This window comes from Pithys albifrons, chromosome 1, assembly GCF_047495875.1.
Source record: "Pithys albifrons albifrons isolate INPA30051 chromosome 1, PitAlb_v1, whole genome shotgun sequence".
Classification (NCBI taxonomy): Eukaryota; Metazoa; Chordata; class Aves; order Passeriformes; family Thamnophilidae; genus Pithys; species Pithys albifrons.
This window is the reverse complement of record NC_092458.1, coordinates 6,901,319-6,927,104: the sequence shown is the minus strand read 5'-3', so window position 1 is coordinate 6,927,104 and position 25,786 is coordinate 6,901,319. Positions and strand designations below refer to the sequence as shown.

Genomic DNA, 25,786 nt, shown 5'->3' with positions numbered 1-25,786 from the left:
TGCCTGCATGAGTTATGATGAAGCTACTGTTCTCACTGTAGGAAGTATAATGGTGCATATTCCATCATGAAGCTTCTGTATTCCTAAGCTTACCAAGTTTTCAGGTTTTCTTGTGTGGTTCATTGAGATGGTTTTTGTTTTTCGTTTTCTTTTGTTCTTTTGGGGGGAGGGTGGCATTTGTTTTGGTTTGGGTTTTTTTGTGTGTGGTTTTTGTTTTTGTTTGTTTGTTTCTTTGTTTTGGTTTTGTTTTTTTTTTTAAATAAAGGATTTCAGATCCTGTTAACTACCTTTACTTGAATAAGACATCTGGAGAGTCCTGGCAATGCTAATGTAGGAGTTCTATCTCACAGAATTACAGAATTCTTAGGGTTGGAAGGGACCTCTGGAGATCATTGAGTCCAACCCTCCTGCCAAAGCAAGATCATCTACAGCAGGTAGCACAGGAACAAGTCCAACTGGGTATTGTCTCCAGAGACAGAAATTCCGTGATCTCCTTGGGCAACCTGTTCCGGAGCTTTGTCACCCTCAAAGTTCTTCCTCATTTTGAAGTAAAACTTCTGTGTTTTAGTTTATGGTCATCCCTCCAGGTCCTGTTGCTGAGCACCACCAAGAAGAGTCTGGCACCATCCTCTTGGCTACCATCTCCCTCATGGAAATGTCAGTATTTGAAAATGGTCTTAATATTTGACCAACCCAAGGTCTTGAAGAAAGCAATACAAGACAAAAATCACTTACCCCATGGACTATGCAGTATTCACTAGATGAACAAAAGATTAAATTTGTTGCAGAAGGCTCAGGGTAATTTATTTCAATTACTAAAAGTTTACAAAGTTAGTATACAAGGAGCTCACCAATACTTTGCTTGATTTGTCCCAAACCAGAAGTTCCTCTTCTATTACTTATTTGGTCATCATCTAAGTTTCTCTCTTCTGTCCTGTCTGTTGTCCCTGAGTTCACTGTAAGCCTTGCTGACTATCCAGTTATGAACTGGAGGTAACTAATGCTAATGAGTTATGAATAAGTAAACCTGAACAGACTGGGCAATTAGTGCCTGCCTCTGGTGGTGCACCAGATTGTAGGGTTTCATGGGTCTTCCTGACACTGTTGCCTTCCCAGGTGGGGTGCAGTGATGTGCCTGGGCATCCAAATGCTGGGACTGGGGGACAGAGGGTTGAGTGCAGAATAGTGTCCTCTATGTTTTTCACCTCTACAGATCTGAGCAAATTCCTCTTTAAAGGAGTGAGTGCTCTGTGTAATAGAATAACTGAGAATAGAACTTCAATATGTGACATGTTCCTTAAAAAACTGCCAAAAATTAATTAAAGTTTCTTTTCTAGTTCAAAAGAAGGTAAAGCTGAATACAAACTTTGCTATCCAGTCCCTTATAAAAAAATATTAAAAATACCTGTGTCTTACAAAACATTTGTTTTTCAGTTGACAATATATTGTTGGTAGTGGTGGGAATGGTGACATTTTAGATCCAAAGTGGAAATGAACATGCTCATAACTTTTCAATGTATGTATGAAATTAATTCAACTAGCAGGCAGAATTAAATAACATATAGAAATTGTAATATTAGATTTCCTCATTTTGTTGATGTTGAACAATGTGCTCTGCCTATTACAAGGTAAATGACTTGTATTTATCCTAAGAATTAAAACTGTGAATCTTAAACCCTTACCCTCTTATTTAGAGCTCTCAAATACTATGAGTATCCTGCAGAACACTATTTTGATAAATCTTGCTAAATCAAAAATCACTTCAAGAAAGAATTGACAATGAAACCTCTGAAGGAGAAGATTGTTGTGTGTTGAGATTTAGTTTCAATCAATGGTAGAATAGTTTCTAAAATTACAAATTGATCTGATTTGCTTTTCTTTTGATAGTATCTTTGGAAGTGTTATAGCAACTCATGAAGTTGTAGCTCAGTTTTTGAGTACAAAGCATCTCAGTAATGTCAAGTGTTATGACTCTACTCTCTAGAAGGAAAATGGCTTCCAGACTACAGTAATTTAGAAATGGACAAGTAGATAGAAAAAGCTTTTTGGTGGCATGATTTGGTATTTAAATCTCAAGAGGTAATTTTTTTGTTTTGTGGGGGTTTTTTTGTTTGTTTGTTTAATGCTCACTCTTTTATGATTGTTTTAATCACTGTGGAACAGCACAAAATAATAAATAGTTTAACAGTAAAATTCTGACATCAGTGTTGAGAAGAACAAATACTTGTAGCTTCTGTAGAACACACCCTTCTTGCGTGTAATCAAGCAACCTAAGAAAAATTGACTAAACTTTTGATGAGTTTTTAAATGTGATTCCTTTAAAGTTATTATTGCATGACAGATGGGGAATAAAGTAGCTCGGAGTTCAGAGAGGTCGGATACGGTCAGCTATAAAGAGTTGTCTGCCTGTTTGGATTTTGGTTTAGGTTTTTTGGGCTTTTTTTGACTCTTTCCCCCTCTACCCTTAATGAGTTTTTTGCTGTGGCATATGTGACTTCATTTAAATTTGTTCTGTGCACTCTAATCCAATTGCTTTGTTTAGTCAAATGAATGGGTTTTGTTTCATTTTGAATTTTAGCTATTTTTATTTTTAGTATTAAATGTGCATATTTAATTAGGATATGTTATTTAAGATTAGATTCTCACAATGGGATGTATGCCAGCTCATGAAATGAAGTCATGCTTGTCAGGAGATAGTAAATAATAAGCTTAGTAAGGTTTAAAAGATGTGTCTTGCAAATCATTAGCCTCTGTAATGAGTGCAAAGTGGCAACAGCCCATAAATATCAATGGTTTTCTCCAGTGGATCCATTTGAACATGCGTTTTCTTAATTTGATTTTTTTTTTAACCAGTTTAATGAAACAAACAAGAAAGGACGTTTGTCTTTCCAGAAATCAGTTTCCCATCCCAGAACAATGACTTGTTCTGAACTGAAGGAGAACAATCTGACATTCATACAATATCTTGTAATCTCTGCAAGATACTGTTCACTAAACCACATTAAAAATAAGAAACTGTTGTCCCGTGATTCCCCATTTAGCTGCAAGGAGGAGTCTTGGACTCCCATCTTTGCTTTCAGGACTGTCTATATTTTGTTCTTCATTTTATCCCAAACTGTTTTAATGCTCCTGGGAGCAAGGGCTTGGAGCCTAAGGTTCCCTGTGCTCTTAAATGCCTTAAGTATCCTGGCTGGTGTGCCCAGGGTGGCATTGGCAAGAGCGGGATTTGGAGACAAGGATGGCTGTCTTCATCCTAATTTGATCAGACAAAACTGCTTGCAATCATGCCCTAAAAGATTTTGATAACTGATCTTAAATTCAGGCATCTAATTTCTCTCTAAGAGCATGAGTGTCTCTGGGGTACTGGGCAGACTATCTCCTCTGCTAATAATGTGGGTTTTTCAGTGATGTTTCTGGTGTGGCCCCTGGCTCTTGTGGCAAAAGAAGAAGCTGGTGTAGCCCTTCTTTGGGGTGCACCTCCAGCCCAAAACAAAGGGGGAAACGGGAATGAGATGTTGCAATGCAATTATGTGATGTGGAAAGCAGACTAGTTTAATTGGAGAGGAGAAAAGAGGCTTACTGTGCATACACACATATTTGTAGTCCCTTTTGTTTTACATTAAGTTCTTGTTTCATTTTTTAAAGTTGTATTAATAACATTTTTGAAATTGCATGTGCAAAAAAAGTGCTTTGCTCAGGAGCTGTGTGGTATGAGATATAACCCTGGGAAAGAGAAATGGTCTTTGATAATGAGCAAGTGTTTCACGAAGATTAATAAAAGAAAAACAAAACCAAACATGTAATGAAGCAAATTCCGTTTATTTAGTAATACAGGGATGCTTACAAAGTAGCAGAAACATGTAGTATCTGGTGCTGAAACTAAGTGGCTGTTACGCAAAGTAACTGCATATTGATGTGAGTATAACACCACCAGTTGTGGCTAACACGCAAAACACTTGTACTCAATAGTGGAGCACCTTAAATATCCTACCTTTCTTTTTGTAAGAAATTCTTGTCCCAAGTGCCTGAACAAAATCACAGAAAATGGTTCGTTTATACTGCTGATTTTTTCCCTGTGCTGCTGGACCCCCTGTATTGTTGGCATTCCTGGGGAGTTACCAGTATTGCAGTAGCAGAAGAAAGGGCTGCTCATGACCTGCTCTATCCTAAGCCCTCTGGCTCCTCCTCATTATAGGGGAGGGAGAAGGTTAAGTGCCTTATGTCATCTTTAGTTTAAGCGCACTGAAGCATCTCTAACTGACTGTCTGCTTTTTTTTAATGAAAGAAATTTGTCTTGTAACAGCTTTATGTGCCCAGCTAATTAAAACCACTATTATATTACTCGCCATGCATCCTGTTTGGTAGGCAGAAATTGTTTACACTTTGACAGATTCATTTTTGGTAATGTTGATTTTGTAGGATGCTGGTGTCTCGGCCTTGTATAACTTAGAAATAATAAGGCATTAAGGCATTTCATATACTGGCAAAGACAATTGTTAATCATTAACACAGAAAACATTTTCAATCTTCTTAAGCTTCATAAAATACAGTTTGTTCTGTGTCTGTGAATGCTTCTGCCATGGTGAGACTAAGCTGAGTGACCTTTAGTTTGATACATGAAGCTTGGGAATGTGTGTTAACTAAAGAAATTGTTACAACACTGTAAGCCTTTTCTAGTTACCTTTTTAAAAGGAAAAAAAACTCCGTTTTGCTGAAGAGGCAGGATTGTTTATTCTTTCTTAGGCACTCAGTACTGGTTGATGTCCTTCAAATTACTTGACGCCTGGTATGTTTTTCCAGTGGTGACCTCGTTGCAGTGCTTTGATTTCTTCTGTATAAATCTGAGTGTGCACAGGTGGGACCTGAAGGCTGCTGTGCTGCCTGTCACTCCTGATTTGAGACCTGGAGGTCTGAGGAACTTCACCCATCTGAGAAGGTGCATCAGCTGTTAAGGTGGAGCCACCTGCTGAAGAAACCACACTTTTCCTCCCGTCTTTCTCGTGCCAAAAGCTGTGGGGTGGAATGAGGATTAACAACCCTGTTAACTTTTGTCCCAGCTGTTAAGCAGTCCCTTGGCAATCTCTTCAGTGATCATGTTGCTACAGATTCTGTAGCACACTGAAAAGGAAAAAGTTCATTAATAGTAGCTTAAAATTTAACAAATTTTGTTTCTATTCAGTATATCATTGACTGAAAATGTTGGATTCTTTTTGTAAATAGAAGAGCCCTAGAAGTGAAGACCAACCCCTTCCACCTGCCCAAAAGGGAGAGATGGGAAGGGCTTAGGTAGGCACCCTAAGTAAACAGAATGTTACAGCCTGAATGGTCCAGACAAGATGAAGTGAATAATTGCATAAGTTATTTGGAAGGAGAGATCTGGTAACCCAATGATAATTGCTCACACTTCTGGTTGAGCAGTTGAAGCTGTCACTTTTTGCCATCTGGTTCACCATTACTCTGACTGAATATAGGAGAGGAGAGGGTGTTTGTAGTTCATAACACGGTGTTTTGGGAGAGGGCTGGTGCTGGAAACCAACTGGATGGGTACCTCTTGTCTTAGGCTCTGTAAAATGTAGGCACTGCATAACCTAACTTGTCAGACATAAACAGAGAGAGGCAGAAGTAGACAGAAAGAGTAGACAGAAAGAAAAACAAAAAGGTACTGCAATTTTTTTTGTTTATCTAGATTATCTGATAAAATGACTTTGAGCAATAGGAAATTTTTTGGTGTAAAATTCCTGCCTGGTATAACCTATAGGTTTGCTTTTGTCTTGCACGGCATGTACTATTTCTACATTGATAAATGAGACACTGGAAAACAAATCTGTGCTGATGAAAAAGAAACAAATATACCCCCAAACCCACTGACATACCTTGAAGCTGTATGAGAGGTTTCAGAGCTTGGATAGAATACTGGTACATGGTGTTGCAGTAGCTGTGGGCTGAATCTGCATTCTGTTTATTCCAAAGGTGGATGGGACTTCAGTGCACACTGACCAGTAAGTCACCAATTGTGAGTCAAGTCATAGTAGGACTTTAAGGATTTTTATAACTGTGCTAAAGAGAAGTGTATGGATCATTTGGTGAGTCTGTATGGTATGTTCATGTGTTAAAAGAAGCTCAAAATACCAGTTGAGGTCCTCTTGAGTACTTCTTATTAATAGTGGTAGTAAATGCTGACATTTCAGTAAACTCTAGCTTTTCTTTGCACCAGTATTTGGGATGGCTTTTAAAGAACACTTTAATGGGTATTTATGGACTCTCTTAAGGAAAATTTGAACTTATGTCTGTGGTTTTAATTAGTTAAGTTTCTGAAATTGGTGCTGCCCTTGTACAGAAGTGTGGACTGCGCAGAGCAGGGGGACATGACCGAGCCTTGTCAGTGGATAGGCATGAGCTGAGACACCTGCTAAGACAGGTGGAAGGCAGGCCTGTAAAGAGTAACTCCGTGTCACCAGCACTTAAGCTGCCAGGTCTGTGATATTCTGGTTCTGACTCAAACAAAGCAAAAGAGTCAAGTTTATTCATTACTCTACTGTGTAGTGAGAAGCTCTGTAACAATTGGCAGTTCTGTCATGTTTGGAACACTCATTAACACTTCAGATTAGCTATTAAAGGACATGAAACGTTTAATCACCATGTCTATTATTGTTAGCTCCAGTCACTAGTGCAATGCTTAAAAAATTGTAATTAAGTGAAAACCGTACTTCTAACAATTTTACTTGGGATGCAGCAATTTCAAACATTGAGATTACTGGCCTAAGGAAACTACATATTCTTTTCCCTGAAAAAATGTTTTTAAACTCCTGAAATAGTAACATAATAATTCTACATGTCATGTAGAAGCCTGGAAGATGCCCTTTTACTGCCTCTAAATGTTTGAGCATTTCTGTTGTGTGGTGCAAAGGCAGAACTTTACTCATGATTGAAGCTACTGTTTTCTTATCTTCCAAAGGTCTGCTGTCTAATGAAATACAAGTGTGATGCAACAGTAACATTGACACACTCATAGAATTGTTTTTTTCTTCCCTAGTACTACTTAGATATTAAAAAAGCTATTTGGAATAGAATTCTGACTAAGTTTAAAAAGGAGCTCTCTCAATTATAGATTAAAGGAAAATTTATAAGCCTCAGAAACCCTCCAAATATTGAAGCACAGTTTTTTACTGTGTTTTCAGCCTGATATTCAAACAGTTCCAAATAACAGTAAAAAAAACCAGCTAATGCCTTCAGGAGTCCATAATTGTAGGACCTTTTCCTTAGATTAAGATCTGTTCCTCTGCCAAAAATCAGAATGTAATCAAAATCGTTTTTATGTAACTACTTTTATTCTGTAAGTATATAAGTACAGAAAATATGAAAGATTTTTTAATAGTATCTTCCAGGGAACTCTGAAGGGAATGCCATGGAAAATACCAGTGAAGCTTTGTTAATCAACCCCTGTCCTTCCCTTTTCTCTTCTAAATGGCCAAGATCTGCCCCCGGCTGTGTCTGGGGAGGTCTTTCGCAGTCCCTTTGCAGTGAGGGACTCCAAGGTACATGCACTGCAAAGCATGGTCAGTAATTACTAGAACTGAGTATAATTTTGTGGGTTTGACAATACAGAAAATATTTCTTTTCAAAAGTGAGAAGGTTTGTATATACTTCACAGCTTGTAGAATCCTAAAAATGTGTTTATTCTTGGCAAAGTGTCTGGAGGTCTCAGAAACCATAAGATGTTACAGGGACCTCACAAGAAGACATCTGGGACCCTGATTCTTGAGATTTCAGTGCAAGTTTGGGCTGGAAAACTTCGTCCTGTGGGCAGTATGTCAAGTTGTGAGGTTCCATGCAGACATTAAATCCTTGAAATGTTCAAATGCTCAAAACATTTGCTGATTATTTTTTTTTCCTAATGTGTAACAGAAAATTCTTGAAGACCAAATTAATAAAATGTTAGAATTTAGTTATTTTGCCAATATTAAAGCTAAAGTGAATGAAGAAGGCAATAGGCCTCATGGCTGTATAAAATTATCAGAATTACTTTTGGAATATATTCTATATAGTAACACTGTCTAATAATGTGTTTTTAATGTGAAACCTTTTTAAAAAAATTCTGCAAGTGCTGATGCTTTTGAGATTTTCACAATATTCTAAGGTAATGACATTTTTTTTCTGAGAAAATATTACTAGTATTTTACTAATATTACTAAGTAATTAATATTACTTTCCATAATATTAATGAAGTTATTTATTCTCTTCCTGCTAACAGTTGAAAGGACGTGAGTAGTTCTGCAACTTTCTGCTAGAACTAAAGCTTCATCACCTGAGAAGATGTGCAAGCTCACACTTAACATAAAACATTGGTGTGATCTGCTCCAGTTTCCTTACAAGTATTCACAGGCTTGAAGTTAAACTTATGGATGGTTTCAGAAATGAGGCCCATATTTGAGAAATGCAGTGTAGCTGATGTAAATATACCTCAGAAAGCTTACTCTGGGGATTTTCTGATTTTGACTTTTTTATTTCTGCAGCTCTAATATTGCATTTTTGCTGGCATTCAATCTGCACATAGTTGCTCCTTAGTTACTTTATTGAGGGTGGTATGTTTTTGAGTTACCAGTAGCTGTGAAAATAATGTAATAATGAATAGTTCTATAGAAGTAATTGTGTCCTGACACAGTCCCTCTGTTTTATCTGGGATGAAAGGTTTATTTTCTAGTAAGCTAAAAAAATCTTTTGTTGTTTTTTATGCATGCACCCTCATAAACTTTTTCTAGTTGTTCTCATACAAGGCATTTTTAAAACATTGCTTTCCCATTGCTTTTGTTTAATTGCTTGTAATTGTTATAAAATGTCTAGGCATTCACAGAGCATTTTTTTCCTCAACATGGGAATCGACTTTGAGAGGATTTAGAAAGGACCGTTGCTACCAACTTTCTTAGAATACACATTTAAACGTGCTAATTTACTTGGTAAAATTCTAATGGTTTAAGTTGGAAAGCCTCTAATCCTCTGTGTCCAAATCAGCCCCCCTCATTCTATATGCAGAAAGAAGAGAGACATTTTGGGATGGAGTTCAATAGCATCAGGCCAAACATTGAAAGATTGTTTGCACAGCTGTGTCTAAGCAGTGACCAAACTGTTAAACAACCTAGTGGGGAGAAAATGAATAGAAACTCCTGTTGGCCAGAGGACTGAGTTTCCTGGACAGTGCTCAGGATGTTGTGAAGTCATTGCACATGCTGGGTCAAGGCTTTTACCTACATTTTCCCCTTGTGCTGGGGAATAATTCATGCTTCTATTTTTCATAATAATATAATTGGCTTAAAGCATCTGAACAAAATTCTGTATTGACAAATGATGCACTGTGGTGTATTTACCTATAAGTCCAATTAGGGAACCCTTCCCTGCCATTAAACTGATTCATTGATGTGAGAGGAGACAGTGCCTGTATATCTGTCTTGCTTCCTTGCATATTGCAGATTATGAAACTGGACTACTGAGCAGTAATTTAATCAGTGGCATCAGAAGAGCATTAAGCTCCATTAAATGTTGGGTCACCATCAATGTCAGATGAGTATTAAATTATGGCTTGCAACTTAGCAATACTCATCCAAAAACACAGTGCTTAGGTTCTTGGCAAGCATCTAACAGTTTATCATGGAACAGATGCTTCAGAGCTTAACATATGACTCAAGTGTCAAGTTGTGTCAGAGAAGATGGGCCCAGCACTAATGTGGTGCTCAGATTTTGTGAGGCACGTGCTCGTGAATTGCTCTCTACCTGTACGATGTGGGTTAAAAGTATTTCATTAACAGGATCTCCTGTTGAATGTGTGGAGGTCAAAGCATTGCTCAGTCTCACAAAGACTGGCTTATACAATTCTCTCTGCAAGAGGTGGAGGTGCAGTTCTCCTTTTAAGGATAGAGGATCCCCACAGGGTACTCAGGGTTTGAATTTTTATGTAAAACAAACAAAATTTTCTTTCTGGTACTTGCGCATCACAACAGTGCAAGCTTGGTATTTGGAAGATGTCTTTGATACCTCTATTGCAAGTAAGAGCAAGGAGATGAAACTAGTAACACCCTTTCTGGGTGGCTTTGCTGATGATAGCAGCAGCTTTCATGCAGTGGCTAAATCTTTGAGGCTCTTGTCAGTCTGCTGTACAGTTCCTGCCACTCAGGAAAGCTGTGTGCTCCAGAAGATGCTGACTTTGGAGCTATGTAGGGAGAGAGAAGGATGAAAAATGGGTGCTAGAATATGATGTTTTTCCCATTCCTCTTTAGGTGCAAAGAGTATGAGGAAGAGATAAAGAAGACAGGGAGTGGATTGGGCTGGTGGAGTAACAGATGTGCTGAGGAAAATTTTTGCTGGTGGTGGTTCTGGGAAAGGAATAAACAGGAAGCATGGTGATATAGGCAAAACTTACCTGGTCTTTGTGCAGCCTCTAGCTCTGTGGTAAGAATCCAAACAAGATCTCGGTGCCCATCTCTTGAAAATTACAGTTGGAGTCCTTGCAAAAATCTTGCCTGTAGTTAAAATTTTCTTATCTGAGGGTAACCACAAGTTGGCCATATAGCCTTATGAGCACAGGATCATGGCAGGATATTTTATCTAGTATTAGAATTTTTTATTCATTAAGGATTGTGTCACCAGTGCTCAGATGTTGCTGCCAGTTCAGCTGAACACAAGACAACTAGGTAGAAGGCGACGGTCTTCAGAGATGATTATTTGGCTGCAGGAAGGGCTGCTTGAGGTGATGGGGCAGTACGTTGCAAAACCACTCCAGTCAAAAGTCTCCAGAATCATCTTCTGCCCATAGTTTGCATGCTAAAATTTGGGGTTCATTTTCTTGTTAAAAAGTACTGTCCCAGAAACCTGTATGTCCTATATTTTTCTTTTCAAAACTATACCAATAACTTGTTGCAATTTTGATACTAAGCTATTAATATTAAAGCTTCAGGTATTTTTAAATTTTCCACTTGTCTCCCTATTACAGTTGTGAAACTGGCCATTATGCAAAGAACCAGCTCTGAAGGAGCTTCATGAGCAGAACCTGTCATGAGAAGGAGAATTGCACCTTATCTATATAGGCATTAGGATTGTTATTTTCTCTCTACCAGGGCTTAATTTCATGCATACTTTATTATTAAAAGCCCTGTTGTTTCTGTAATAGTTCAGGTTAGGAAAGAGATTCTAAAAGAACTGCGTTTTAAGGTATTACTGTTTTTTGACAGGGGACTGAAATAATAAATAAGCAATAGGATGCATGTGATGCAGTGCAAGATCAGAATACACCTATAAATACGTGGCTGGCATTTGGTTGGCACTTGGAAATGGTGATGGAAATTACGTGTTTCATACCTTAGAGCAGTTACTTGGAAATAAAGATGTCCTCTCTTTTTCAAAAAAAACCCACTTCTTTAAGTCTCACTCAAGTTCAAAAAGTTTATTTTTAATGAGACTAAAGGAGTTTGTAGGAAGTAACAGGGACAGTCATTTCCTTCAGTCTTTAGCAACAAGGAGGGAGGCATGCAAAATCAGCCAGAACTAATATGATCAAAATAAATATTAATTCATTCAGTTTTACAACTACTTGATACCTACCCAACTTCTTATTTCAGGTATGCATTTAAGAATAAATATGGAATAAGGAATCTTTCATGCAGTAAAAAAAAATAAATTATACATATAACAAGTCCTGTCAAACTCAGCAGAGTGAAAATTCAGGTATTTTCTTGCACATTTTAGGGTTTTGTTTTTGTTATTTTTTTCTGGATTTTGATTAGGTCTGGATGAGGTGCTAATAAAATACTTAGTGTTGTTATACTAATACACCCTCTCCATCACTTTTCAATATAAACATTCTTAAATGGGCAGGAAATAATGGAGCAAGACCAAGAAGTATACAACAGTTGGCTGTATCCAGCTAGCACAGGAAGTGTTAAACAGCATTTACCTCCTGGTGATATTTTGTGAAAATGGACAAGAATATCCATAATCGAGACACTTTATCCCTGCTGACTGGTGCAAGTATTTAGTTTTACCAGCCAGGGCTAATGCAGAATAAAGGATGACGATCACACAAAGGAAACCCAAGCTCAAAATTATTTCAGTGGTAAAACTCTACCTGTTTTTTTCCCTTCTATCTACAGCAACAATAGATTTCCCTTCTATCTACAGCAACAATAGATTTCCCTTCTATCTACAGCAACAATAAATTTGAGCTTGTGGAACTGGAGCTGCAGTGGAATATCAGCTCAGGTTGTTTTCCATGCCTTCCATGTGGCTTGGGGCAAGGCTGTTTGTCAGTGCAGCTGAGGAAAGCACAGGAGAGCATCACTTACCTTGTGCAGCCTTCTTGAGGACTCTGAGTAGAGCTCTTGCTGGTGGCATGTTTTCTGTGATGTTTCTGGCCTCCTTCTAGATGAGGTGTTTGAGAGTCTGAACGTGGTGGGCATCTTCTGCCTGCCTACTGATGGCTGTCTGCAAAAGCAGCAGGTGTGGGGATTTCAGGTTATTCTTTGAGTTTCCCAGCATTAGGCCTCCAAATTGGTGAAGTGTGTATATTTGTGCACTATAAAACGTTAATAACACTAAATGGCATCATATTGCACAAATGTATCTAGTGTGTGATATTAATACCTAATGAAGCACCTAATCCTGTCTTTGGGAAAGAACATCAGGGACAGGTTTCATAGCATTAATTTAGTGTTATGCAGTTAAAAACAAATTGTGGTTAAAAACAAATTGTTATTATTTTTCTGTGTCATGTGCATACTTTACTTCCCATGTGAATGTTCATTTCTCTTTCCTGAGGATATAACATTGATGAGACTTGAGAGGCTAATATGTCTCTGTAGATTAATGCAGTCTTTGAAGAGTCTAATTCCTAGTTACTGCTTTTTTTTTGCTCATATGGATGAATTGTATGAGCAAATGATTATGCAAAATGAGAAGCTAACTAATGTGTAACTTAGATTGTCACTTCAACAATTTTTTTTTGTATTTACAGCTTGGGAAAAACTGAAAACATTTTTCTGAAAAGTATATTGCCAAAGAAAATATAAACCAAACAAAATATTTTGCCATGATCCAGTTTTGCGGTTTGGACTCCCACCTTAAAAGCTTGCAGTTCATATCCTGGATTTTACATTATAGAATGTGTTCTTCTCTTTTAATGAGTGAGAGGAAGAGTAGGCATGTAAAATTATCCTTGTGTGTACTCTTATATAAAGCTCTCTACTTTGGATATAGTTTGAAGCAGATTATGTTAGCCAGGAAGCTTAAAACCAAAATGTTTTGACTTCTTAACATAGTCTGGATCTGTGCATACTGGAATGTAATAAAGCTGTTCTTGTAGGACTGTTTGTAAAGTAATTTGTACATATTCTGTCCAATTATGGTTGATGTCATTAGGGTTCTCTCTTAATTCTGAAATCCTTCCTGAGGGGAGGCAGATAGAGTCAGTGAGCACTGGATAATTTTGCTGGTATTAGAAGGAAAATCTAATGTAAGGGAAGGAATAGTAATTTGGAGCATGGATGAAGTCATCACATAAACGCTCCCAACCAAGCCTATCATCTTGCCCCCCCTTGCTCCAGAGAGGGTTTCAGTGTATGTGTAGCAAAACTGCAGAATTGCCTCTGTTGCAAAATGAATTTCTCTGCTTTTACCCACACTGCTGGGCTGCATCAAATCAACAGACCCTGTGTGAGGACATCACCAAATAAGTCTTGAAGCTTTATCTGAACTATTAACAGATTTCTCCAGTGGGTGGGAGACAGTGTGAAGTACTGTTGTATTATTTTTTTCAGGGACACTGTGTTCCAGCGTGTGCCAAAAGGATGCCTTCTGGCATAATAAACTCTTGGCAGCGAAGCTGGGTTTTGTGGCGAAGAACTATAAGACTGTGAAGGGGTTATTTGACTATTTTGTGTATTAGCCCATGTGAGGGAGGAAGAAGGGGAGTGCCCTTTGTGTAACACCAGTGTATTTAATGTGACTGCTCTAGAACACACTGTAAAAATACAAACATGGGAAGGCATTTGAAAGAACAACCAGTACTTATTTACTTACTTGGCTAATGTCAGGGATGTGCTTGGCTTACATAAACTTCTTTTGACTGTCTAATGTTATACTTATTTTTTCCCTTTAACATATGATTCATTTATATTTTGCAGAGGTGTGGGATGGTTTCTGAGGCATCATATGTGAAGTGCTGGAAGTGATGAATATTAGAAGTATAGCTTTTGCTTTCTTCTTCAAGACACTCCTACACATATCAAAGTATTTGACCAGTGGTTTTAACTTACAGATGTTTCTTTGTCATGTGGAGGGGGATGCACAGCTTTTTCTACCCACAACTCTAAAACTATCCCAAGTCTCACACTGTGCTGAATTGTGCAAACTGCAGCTGAAGAGACCTTCAAGCCTGGGAATTGCATGGGCGTTGCAGAAGGAATAATGAATGGGAGGGAGTTCACTCAGAGTTTGAAGAAAACTTCCCTCCTGTCCTGCCTGTGGAATGTTTGCACGTTTGATGGCTTTGCGCTTCCTATATTCATATGGTGTGAAGCCCAGCTGCAAATAATCATGGGAGGCAGTGAAAAGCTATGGAAAATTAATACTTTTATAAATTAAGTCCTCAGGGAGCGTTTCAGCCTTAGTCCCTTCTAAATTGTTGAAGAAGCCAGTGCCACACGTATTTAGGCAAAGCCTCCCATCCTTAGGGAATATGGTGGTTGCATTTCAATGCGTACAGTCATATTTGGGAATTTGGTAGTTGGTCATTGCTATGTGATGCAAAAATTTTTGGGGGGCAGGTGCTGCACATTAGTGCACTTGGAGATGTGCAGCTGTAGTCAAGGGCTAGGACAGATGGAGGGCTGGTTTGCTTTGGGTGGACCGTGTCCTTGCCAGCCCTTTCCAGCTCTGGCACTGCTGCATTGGTGATGTGCTTGGACCTGCTGGTACTCTCTTCAGCCTGTTTTAATGTCATTAGTGCTCAGTGCTTGCTTGAGAAATGTGTTGGAGAAGTAATGAAGCCATACACTGTTGTTAGATGGACAGCTGTTTTTCCCATGTAAAGCAGTGATATAGTCTCTTTCTTTGCAGGCACCAGAATATTGTATGTTTGATAAGCTGTGTTTTAATCTTGTAAAGTTGCTTTGTGCTAATACAAAGATAAAGCTCTAGAAACTCTAAAGTCAGAAGGACAATGCTGAGAAAAAATTTTTGTTATGCTCATTCGTATGTTGGTTTGTATTGTAGAGGGATCCAATCAGTAATAAAGTAATTTATAGTCTGATGTATGGTTGCAAATTTTTAGGAAATATCACATCCCTACAGTGGTAGTGATGCAGACTGCTGTTGTACAAGGAATCATTTTAGAGCAGCATTTTAAATTAAAAAAAAATCTATGAAACTACAAATCAAGTAGATGTTAATGATACTTACATCCCCAGTTTTATAATGCTACTTGAAAAATGTCTATATGCTCAGATAGGTGCAAAGTATATTCCAGTTTACTTGTGATAATTGAAGCAGAAATATGGTGCTTTGAAGAAGAAATTAAACATTGATCACACCCAGGAAGACTTCCCTTTCCTGAGGTACTCTGCAAAATGGAGTACATGTGAAGAATGGGGAGAATGATTGTAAGAGTTTGAAAAATGCAAAGTGAAACAGAATAGAAATAAAAGTAGCTGTTGAGGGATTTGCCTTCATTAGCTAGCCAGCTTGAATTTCATGGAGAAAGAGAAGTTTATAGAGCTTCTTGGGTCAGGGCCACATCTCCTTGTATGTTACTCTGTACAGACTCTGGCATTATGGGACCCTGAGTACGACTAGACTGGCTAGATTCTTGTGTATCATAAAAATATATTATTACACATGAAGTGGCAATGCCACTTTTGCCTCTTGCTTTTTGCAAAGCTTTGATGGTATATTACTATTCTCAAAGCTGCTGCAAAAATCATAAAGGCATAGCTTTAAGTAGGAAAAAAATCTGGACAGAAATAGCTGAAATCCCTGAAATTTTAGGGGAGTTTTTCATTCAGCGTTAATAGTCTTATAATCTTTATAATGCTTGGACAACTTATTGGAGAACTTCTGGTTTTGATTCAGATATTTCTGGTTTAGCTCAAGTTACCTCCCATATTGGTCTGAACTTCTAACCCTGAGCTTAAAATCTGTCATTTTATACACTGAATTATGAACATGATTGCACACTTTTTCATCCTGTCACCATTGGGGCTGTTGTAGCCCTGCAATTGAGTGTTGTTCATATCAGGAGAAAATGGATGTGTTCCTCTGATTTGCTTCATTTGAGGGATTCCTGGTACTTAATGATGCTGTGGGTTGTTTGGCTCCTCTCCTTCCACCATCGAAGAGATTTCCGCTGCCCTTATCAGCGACAGTAACTTTTCAGCGCATTTCAGCATTTCTTATGTTGCAAAGGCCACAGCTGTAGTTGAACAATGTGTTTGTTGTAATCCAATAATAGGGGTCCTAAATATAACAATAATTATAACCTCTTAGTTTGAGAACAATATTGACAATCAGGGATACAAATCCATGAATTTCACTGAAATAGAGCTCGATACTGGTTGTTGCAGTATTATCCTTGTTTTAAGATTTTAAGTACGTTGCAAAACTTGCATGTTCTCGTGTAAAGATTTGACTTTGCTATACAGATGGACAAAATGGAAGCAAAAAGCACCCAGAGAAATATGAATGATTATATTTATCAACAGTTAAACAGAACACTCTGGATATTATTCTTGTAATTACCAAGTCTAACTTGCCATAATAAGCAATGATTATAAGTAGTCTATCTGATTTTATTGAAAATATGCCCTATTGGACACTGTACTCAGTTCAGCCTTGTGTATTGTTAAATCATGCTTGTAATTAGTCTACACGTATGCTTTTGGTTTCTCTGTCTCCTTTTTAAAATTTAATTTTCTTTTTTTTTTTCTTCAGTAAGATCCTTTGAAAATTTCATCAGCATGAAATTTGTTGTAAAGTAGAGCTTTTGATGAGCCATGTGTGATGCACTCGGTCTTGAGTTTCTGCAGTTTTCTGATGGACAAAATTGCCATGCATTGCCAACATGGTCATAAAATTAATATAACCAGGTCTCATAAGTGCTCACTAAAAGGGACTGTATCTGTTGGCATGGAAACATCAGACTCTTCAGTTGGATTCCTAGAGAGGATTTAATTTTTAATTACAAAATTCATAGTGACTTGAGATAGTACATATTTCATCACAAACTTCTGGTTTGATCCATTGCTATCACAAATACACTCTGACTACCAGGTTCTCAGCTGCCATCTCCTCATTCACTTGTGGTTTTACCTTTGACCAATCACAGGTCCTTCTTCTGGCAAGGACCTGTAAAAGAACAGAGCAACATACAAGGTCTAAAATACACTTCCATTTCAATTTCTCGTTTTGTGTATCTTCAGGAGCCAGGTGTGGCATCTTCCCTATTTACCTCACAGCTGTACACAGTAGCCATAGTTTTGACATTTGTAATACCTTTGGGAGGGGCTGAATTTGGATTGCACTGCTGCTTCTCATGTTCAGATCTTTTCTCTTTTGAATTCTTTGTTTTAGAAACCTAACCCACTTTTCTGAATGCAGTAATACATATCCAGTGGATATAGGGTGGGTTTTTAAATGTATTTTATTTCCCTTTCATTGTCTAAAATACTAGTTTTTAGTTAGCAGTACCTCTCAGCCAATGTTTTGACTATGAACTTTTGAAGGTTCCTAGTAAAAAATACATCTACCCTAAACTGCACATGGAAAACATGTAATCTTATGAATCCTATGAATGTGCATGTTATAATTGGAGGAATAATTATTTGGAACTTCTCAATAATTTTTAATGCTTGTTTTTAATGCTTTTATAATTTTCTTTTACTCTGCTATAGTCAGAAGGATGGGGAGAGGGACTGAGAGCCAGAATAATTCTATAGAGTGAAGGACAAATACCCATTTTGCAGTTCGAATGTTTTCACCTAAAACTGCACATAAACAATGTACAGAGTGACTATCCAGCTCATTTGCAAATACTACTGTGTTCCAGGCATTTGGCAATTCTTTATTTTTTCATTAATCCTGTACCCTTTCCTAAATCTGCCCAAAATTAATGTGTTGGGTTTGTTTGTTTGGGTTTTTTTTTCAGTTTTAAATATATTTTAATATTTTCTCAGTCCTTAATGGAAGCTGCTTCTGGTGGTTTATTGAGATCCTACCTACAGTGCTTCTCTGGGAGGGGGTATTTCTTTTCTGCAGCCATCCTGTCCACAGTAGGCATTTGCCATCTACTGCACCTGAAACATTCCGCTCTTTGCGCTGTCTTTTGGCACTGATAACTGTGACATCTGTTTGTCACATATGAAGCCCAGGAGGTGCTGAAGACCCTGGAGCAGTGAGCACCCCTTACGTGAGCATCCTTTACGTGGGCAGAGGAAAATTCTCTTTGCCTCTCAGGTGGGGAAGCGGCTGGCTTGGCTGGCTCCCAGTTTCTGTGGTGACATTAAGATGGAGGGACATGGCAAGTTTCCAAATGCCCACCTCCCATGGACAGATTGTGGGGAAACCTGGCCTTTCCTAGCCTTGCCTCTCGTGCTCTGGTTCTATGGAGAGAATGTGAGTGAGGAGAACTGCCCACTGTGGGCTTCCTGCAGTGTCTGTGCCAGGAGCAGCTCTCTGGTTGAGGTAGAAGAGAGGGAGTAGTTTTCTGTTTGGTTGTCTTGCTTTTTGACATAAGTAAACCTTGTATTTTTGTATTATTAAAGTGAATAGTCTAGTAACCTACCAGCCCTGAATTAATAAGGCCTAGATGCAAATGCATATGTCATAGCAAAATGTTATAAGTTATCAGGAACTCAGATGAACAGTTAAGTTGGAAGCATATGCAGACTGGCGTGCAATTTCAAAGGTGACCAGTCCTGAAGAATAGTTGTCTTTAATGCATATATAATGGGGGGAAAGCAACTGTGATTTTTTAGAGGTCCCTTCCATCATACTAGTTTAGGTAAAAATGTTGCAAATAATAGTTTACAATCTGAAAAAGCCAGTTTATCTTAAACTCTAATTTACTTTTTTAAGACCTACTAAATTTTGTGCTACAGTCCATTCCTTGAATTTGTATTTGTTAAGGTATGAAAACTGATGGCATTCAGGTATTCTTTGTGTTGAAATTGAGAGATGAACTTGTTTGCCTTACAATAAAAAAAAAAAAAATAGACAAGTCCCAGACCTGTCATTTGTTAGGGGTTTTTTGATTTGTTTTTTATTTGTTTGGGGTTTTTTTGTGGTTGGTTTGTTTTGTTTATTTAAGAAAGCTGTGTACCTTTCCCTCCCATACAAAATTATTCCATGTATTGTTTGTATGCTATTACTTCTTGGCAAATGCTTAGTTTACAGAATGAGGACTTGCCAGGGACTTGTCAGTTTGCATCCTCATTCTGATATACCAGGGGAGCAGAAAAATATGCTCCTTTGTCAAAGTTTCAAGTATGATAGTTAAACCTGTAATATTCATCATCTTTTCCTTAACCATAAAATGAAAAGATGGCTGATAAGGACACAAGATCTGTTATTTTCACAGTAGTTTTCCAATCTACCACCAATATCAGAAAGAATATTATAACTAGTTTCTGTTTTAAAACTATATCTTCTCATGTGTATCTGAGCAGCTGATTTTAATTCAGATCTAGCCATATAAAAAGTATTTTGATACTTTTCAGTCTCTTAGAGGTGGGAGAAAAGGCTAAACTGCTTGCAGAGGAGGAGAAGACTGTGGGATCAAAACCTCGGGTTATATTTCGTGGAGATGGTGATTAAAGTTTGAATTACCACAGATGTGCATAACCTGCTCTGACACTGAATTACAAGGCAGTTTGTGGGTTAGCTTGTTTGAGGATAACCTGTTACACAAATCAAAATAAGACAATGCCTCAGAGCAATCATGAAGTGTGCCACTGTGATATTAGTTAGGAGATTGCAAGCATTGAAGGTTTCTCTGGAGGCTCGTGCTGGATCTTGCAATCTTGTTCCAGAAATCATGACTAAAAAAAAAAGAAATTAACATTTCCTGATGAGTTTCTACGGTGCTGTTTTAATAAAAGGAATTCATTATATAGAAATCTATGAACCATTAAAAATTTTTATGGATTTCATGAACTCTGACTAGGCCCATACAAGGTAGAACTCCATTATAGAGTAGGGATAAAAAAACAGGTCCAGTATGTTCTACTTGCAAGAGAAACTTTTCTAAAGAAGTGTTTTATGATTTGTTTGATTTTGTTGTTTGGTGTTTTTTTTAATGTTAAAAGCATTGACTCTTCTGCACAGTTTCTTTTGGAGAAACTTTCTTTATTTTCTGCTTTTTTAAAATTTTTTTTTATTCCCACAGGTGAGGTAGAGCTTGCTTTAGACTTAGTGTGAAGAGTTGCTCCTTTTCTGTAAATGCACAGAATAGTCCATCTGTGTACATAACACTTCAGGGCTATGCCAGATGACAAAGATGGGCGGTGTATTAACATCTTAAATGGTCTTGTGAGCCCCAATCAAATTGGCCAGGTAATGAGTGTATAATGAGATCTGGACAGCATTACCAGACTTCATGGTTGATAAACTCAGGTGGAAAGCATGTGGGGCAGAGGAATCCTTCTTGAGTAGTTAACATCCCTGGAGGTCTGTGTTATTTCTGGAACTCAAGAACAGGAATCTTGCAAGGAAAAAAAAGAAAAAAAGATTATGCTATATGGTTGCCTTTGAAGAGTAGGTTTAAAAGGAAGAGAACTACCATCATACTTTAATTCTCTTATAACTAGAACATCTATGCCTTGAAATTTACTCAAAAAAGCTTGTAGTTATTTTGGACGAGGAACAGAGTTGCTGAATATGAAACTGTTACTTGTGTCTTGACACCACAAAACTTGTTTGTTAAATTATGGGGCCTTACATATCTGGAACAGAATCATGAACCTGACTTTAGGAGTGAGGCTGCTGTTCTTGGAACATCCAGGACTGCTGGGTGCTTGTCAACCTTAATCTCACCTATGGCCAGGAACAGGTGGTAGTGCACCAAACTGAGTTATTTCCTGGGATTCCTGGAACATGGATTGTGTGACATCCTCTCGTATGATGGCATCTGGGAGTAGAAGCAGAGCAGACCTTGACAGCTAGAAAAATTGCTTACTACATTGAGGTCAGGCTGATGCTGGACTTGCAGGAGTATTGAAAAGGACAGTGCTCTTAAGAAATTGTTCTTTTCCCTTAGCTTCCGTTCCAAGCACCTGATATTTTTTGGTACATCTTGTCCTGTCCCAGGTTAAATGGCATCTTCAGCCGGGAACGCCCATTCCCTGCAGCTCCCTGCCTGTTGATTTGAAGGCAGCAGTGCTGGCCAGCTGCTGGCAAACAGAACTTTCTGCTGTGGCTCTGGGGGCAAAAGGTGTGGGTGAGGAATGCTGGCAGCCATTTTGTATTATTATTATTAATATTCGTAATAGTAGTATTGCTTTTATTGTTAACAGTAACAAGAATTATTATCTGTGCACAGTTTTCCTTACAAAAAGATTGCTGCTCTTTAATTTGGAAATAAAATGACAAATAAATTACTTTAAGAGGATCTTTAGGGAGTAAGGAGAAGTATTTGTGCCAAGTTATTCTGAAAATGTCGTGCAACATGTGGTTAAATTATTTTGTTCTTTCCTCGCTGTAGTTTTTACAAAATTTGTGAGTCAAGCAATTGTCAGTAATGTTTTTTTGTCTTAAACTTTTTTCTTACATGCATCTGCCTAGATTATATCCAAATTACAAAAATACAGAGAAAGAGAAATGCCTTTATTTAGAATTATGTGTCAGTAACTGTTTATTAAGTGCATCTGTCATGTCTTATTCTGGATTTGTGTTGCTAGTCTCTTAGATGGTAATTAATTTCTTTGATACCTGATGACGTTGATTATTTTAACATTGTTATTCTCATTCAGTAGTCTATGTGAGCAATGTGGGACTTAAGTTCAGGAATATCAGAAATACTGCTGTCTTTTTTAGTCATTTAGTGAAAGCACATCTATGGCCTATTTTTAGTATGTTTTTTAATGTCAAACATTTCATATGTTGTCAAGAATATTTGTTTTCTTTCAAAAAATAAATGCCATTATACATGGGACTGTGCTTGTAAAACAGTACATGCAATTAATGTATCAATTGAAAAACTTGGGCTAAGACGGCCTTTGGGAGAAAATATGTACAAGTATGGATAAATCAAAAAGGCTCACATCAGATAATTCAATATACTGTTATTCTGTATGTGTGAACAAGTAAAGTGGATTCAAGAAGATTTGCCAAAAATTATTTCCTTTTGCAACCTAAATTTAAATGTCTAAATGAGTTCTTACATCGTTGTGACTTGGTAAATGGCCTTACTTTCAGACCTAAGGCAGAGGTGAATACCTGATTATGATTTCTGTTGTCTCTTTGCTAGTAACGATGAGCGTGTTGTCTGAAAAAAAGATAGATATTTAGATCTTTTCCTTGTACATCACACTGAGTGTACACGTATTGTGGCAAGAGGTGATACATGATCAGTCATGGACGACCATCTTTTGTGTTCTGTTAATATCATGGAACCATTAACCCAGCACTGCCAAGGCCACCACTAAACCATGTCCCTGAGTGCCACATCTGCATATCTTTAAAACTTCCATGGTTAGTGACTTCACCACTTCCCTGTTCCAATGCTTTACAACCCCTTGCATGAAGAAATCTTTCCAAAAATCCAATCTAAACATCCCTTGGCACAACTTTGAGGCCATTTCCTCTCCTCACTTTTTACTTGGGAGAAGAGACGAACACCTATCTCACTGCAACCTCTTTTTGGGTAGTTGTAGGGAGAAAGATTATCCTGAAGCTTCCTTTTCTCCAGGCTAAACAACCTCAGCTCCCTCAGCTGCTCTTCATAAGACTTGTGCTCCAGACCCTTCCTCAGCTCCATTGCCCTTCTCTGGACATGCTCCAGCATCTCAGTGTTTTTCTTGGGATGAAGAGCCCAAACCTGAACACAGGATTAGAGGTGTGACCTCACCAGTGCCAAGTACAAGGGTACAGTCACCGCCTTGGCACTGTGCTGGTTGGCCACACTGTTCTGATACAGGCCAGAATGCTACTGGTCTACTTGGCCACCTGGGCACATGCTGGCTCATGTTCAGCTGCTGTCAGCCAACACTCCCAGGTCCTTTTCCACCAGGCAGCTCTCCAGCCACTCCTCCCCAAGCTTGGAGTGTTGCATGGGGTTGTTGTGACCCAAGTGCATGATCTGACAGCTCTCCTTATTGAACCTCATACAGTTGACCTCTGCCCATCATTCCAGCCTGTCCATATCCTTCTGTAGAGCCTTCCTACCCTCCAACAGATCAAAACTCTCACTCAGCTTGGGATCACCTGCAAACTGACTGAAGGTGCCCTCAATCCCCTCATCCAGATCATTGATAAAGATTTTAAACAGGACTAGCCCCAACACTGAGCCCTGGGGAACACCTTCTGTGACCAGCCACCAGCAGGATGAAACTTGACCCCCACCACTCTCTGGGTTCAGCCATCCAGCCAGATTTTAACCAGCAAAGAGCACAACTGTCCAAACCATGAACAGCCAGTTTCTCCAGAATGCTCTGGGAAATGGTGTCAAGGGCATTACTGAAGTCTAGACAGACAACATCCACAGCCTTTCCCTTATTTACTCAGTGGGTGACCCTGTCATAGAAGGAGATCAGGTTGGTCAAGCAGGACCTCGCTTTCACAAACCCATACTGGCTGGGCCTGATCACCCAATGGTCCTGTATGTGCCATGTGACTGCACTCATCTGCTCCATGACTTACTTCCCTGCATGGGGGTCAGGATGACAGGCCTGTAGTTACCCAGATTCTGCTTGTGTCCTTCCTATATATGGGGAGGGTCACATTTGCTGACCTCCAGTCAACTGGGATCTCTCTGGTTACCCAGGATGCTGGTAAATGATGGAAAGTGGCTCCGTGAGCAATGCTGCCAGCTCCCTCACTACCCTTGGGTGCATCCCATCCAGCACCACAGACCTGTGTGTGTGGAAGTGGTGTAGCAGGTCACTGACTATTTCCCCTTGAATTATGGGGGCTTCATTCTGCTCCCCATTCCTGTTTCCTAGCTCAGAGGGCTGGGTAGCTGAAGAACAACTGGTCTCATTATTCAAGACTGAGACAATGAAGACATTAAGTACCTTAATCTTCATACTTTGCCACTTTGTTTCCCCCCACCATGCATTGAAAGCTGAAGATTCTCCTTAGGCCTTCTTTGGTTGCTAATGTATTTATGGAAACACTTTTTTTTTCTTTTGTGACACTACACAAATTAAGTTCTACTAGGGCTTTGGTCCTTGGTTATTTTCTCCGTGCATAACCCCATGACATTCCTGTAGTCCTCGCGAGTTTCATGCCTCTTCTCCCCTTGGTCCTAAATTTTCTTTTTTTCTTGAGTTCCAATCAAAGCTCTCTGTTCAGCCAGGCTGATCTCCCTGATGACTCAACTTGCAGCATATGGGGAGGGCCCACTCCTGCACCTTTAAGATTTCCTTCCTGAGGAATGATTTGAGCAACTATTTGATTAGAAAGGTTAATGAAGGGAAGTCATAGCTTCAAGTGCTTGATTAACCTAGTGCTTTAAGGCTTTGTTTTGGAGGCAGAAAGTCAGGCAACAGGCTGGGGAGGTGCATGGTTGCAGTCCACTGGAAATGGCGACATTTCTCCTGTGTGTTGAACTTGCAGTGTTTGTTTTAAAGCATGTTTGTGTGTGGTTTCGTTTTGGTGTGTGAATTCTAGAGGTTAAAGCCATGTGAATCTTGTGCTGGTATGTTGTAGCAGGAACAGAGTGTGGTTGGTTCTTACCCAAGGGCTGAGCCAGAAGCAACAGGCTGGCCTCGTACTGGGGCATCCCTGCCTGCAGCACCAACGTGTTTCTTGTGTAAGTCTCTTTTGAGGTGTGGTTACACCCTACAAGGCACAAGTGAGAACCAAAAATGCAACAAAACCAGTTTAGAGAAGCTTTATGCTTACAGACTGGGGCTCTTATAAGAAAACTGGGGCTCAGCAGTCAGACCAATCTTTCATCCTCCATGTATCTTCAGATTTTTCATACATTATGATTAGCAAGTAAGAATGTTTTCACTTCCTTGCAGCCTAATGTGCATGCAAATGTCTTTTCAACATTAGGGTTTGTTTGAAGACACCCATCAAAAAGGTGGTATTTCTCAAGTATCAGCTAAATTAATGCACTCGGGTTTTTGTCAAGTCCTGTTACTCAATAGCAGTCATGTCGATCCAATGGAAGAGATTCAGACACGCATTAAATGATCCACCAAATACTCAAGAGTCTGTCTTACCCCCTTGGCACAGGGCTACACGTGCTGCAGAGCTTCCCTGTACTGGTCTAGCTCTCTTAGGCAAAGATTGATGAGGAAGAGATGTGTGATGGATTATCTCATGTTCTGCAGTGTTCTTTGCTCCTGGAGAAAATGTGTAGTCAGCTATATGTTGTTAGGCTGTTATCAGACTGAATAGCTGGAATGCACATGGCACTCAAAGCAGGACTGGGTCCTGTACAACCCTGCACTCAACCATGTCCCCAGCAAAGAAAATGTGTTGCATGTCCTTCTGTGATATTTTTCGGTACAACAGTCTTGTTTCTGCTCCCCAGTTACTCTGTTCTGAGGAATGCACCTAGGTCTTGATTTTAGTGGCTTTTCAT

At 38.8% G+C, this 25,786-nt stretch overlaps 1 protein-coding gene across 9 annotated transcripts in view; it reads left to right on the top strand.

The window, feature by feature from the left end:
• The window catches only part of CNKSR2 (connector enhancer of kinase suppressor of Ras 2), a 209,991-nt gene that overhangs the window by 10,041 nt on the left and 174,164 nt on the right, over nt 1-25,786 (top strand). The window lies entirely within an intron of this gene.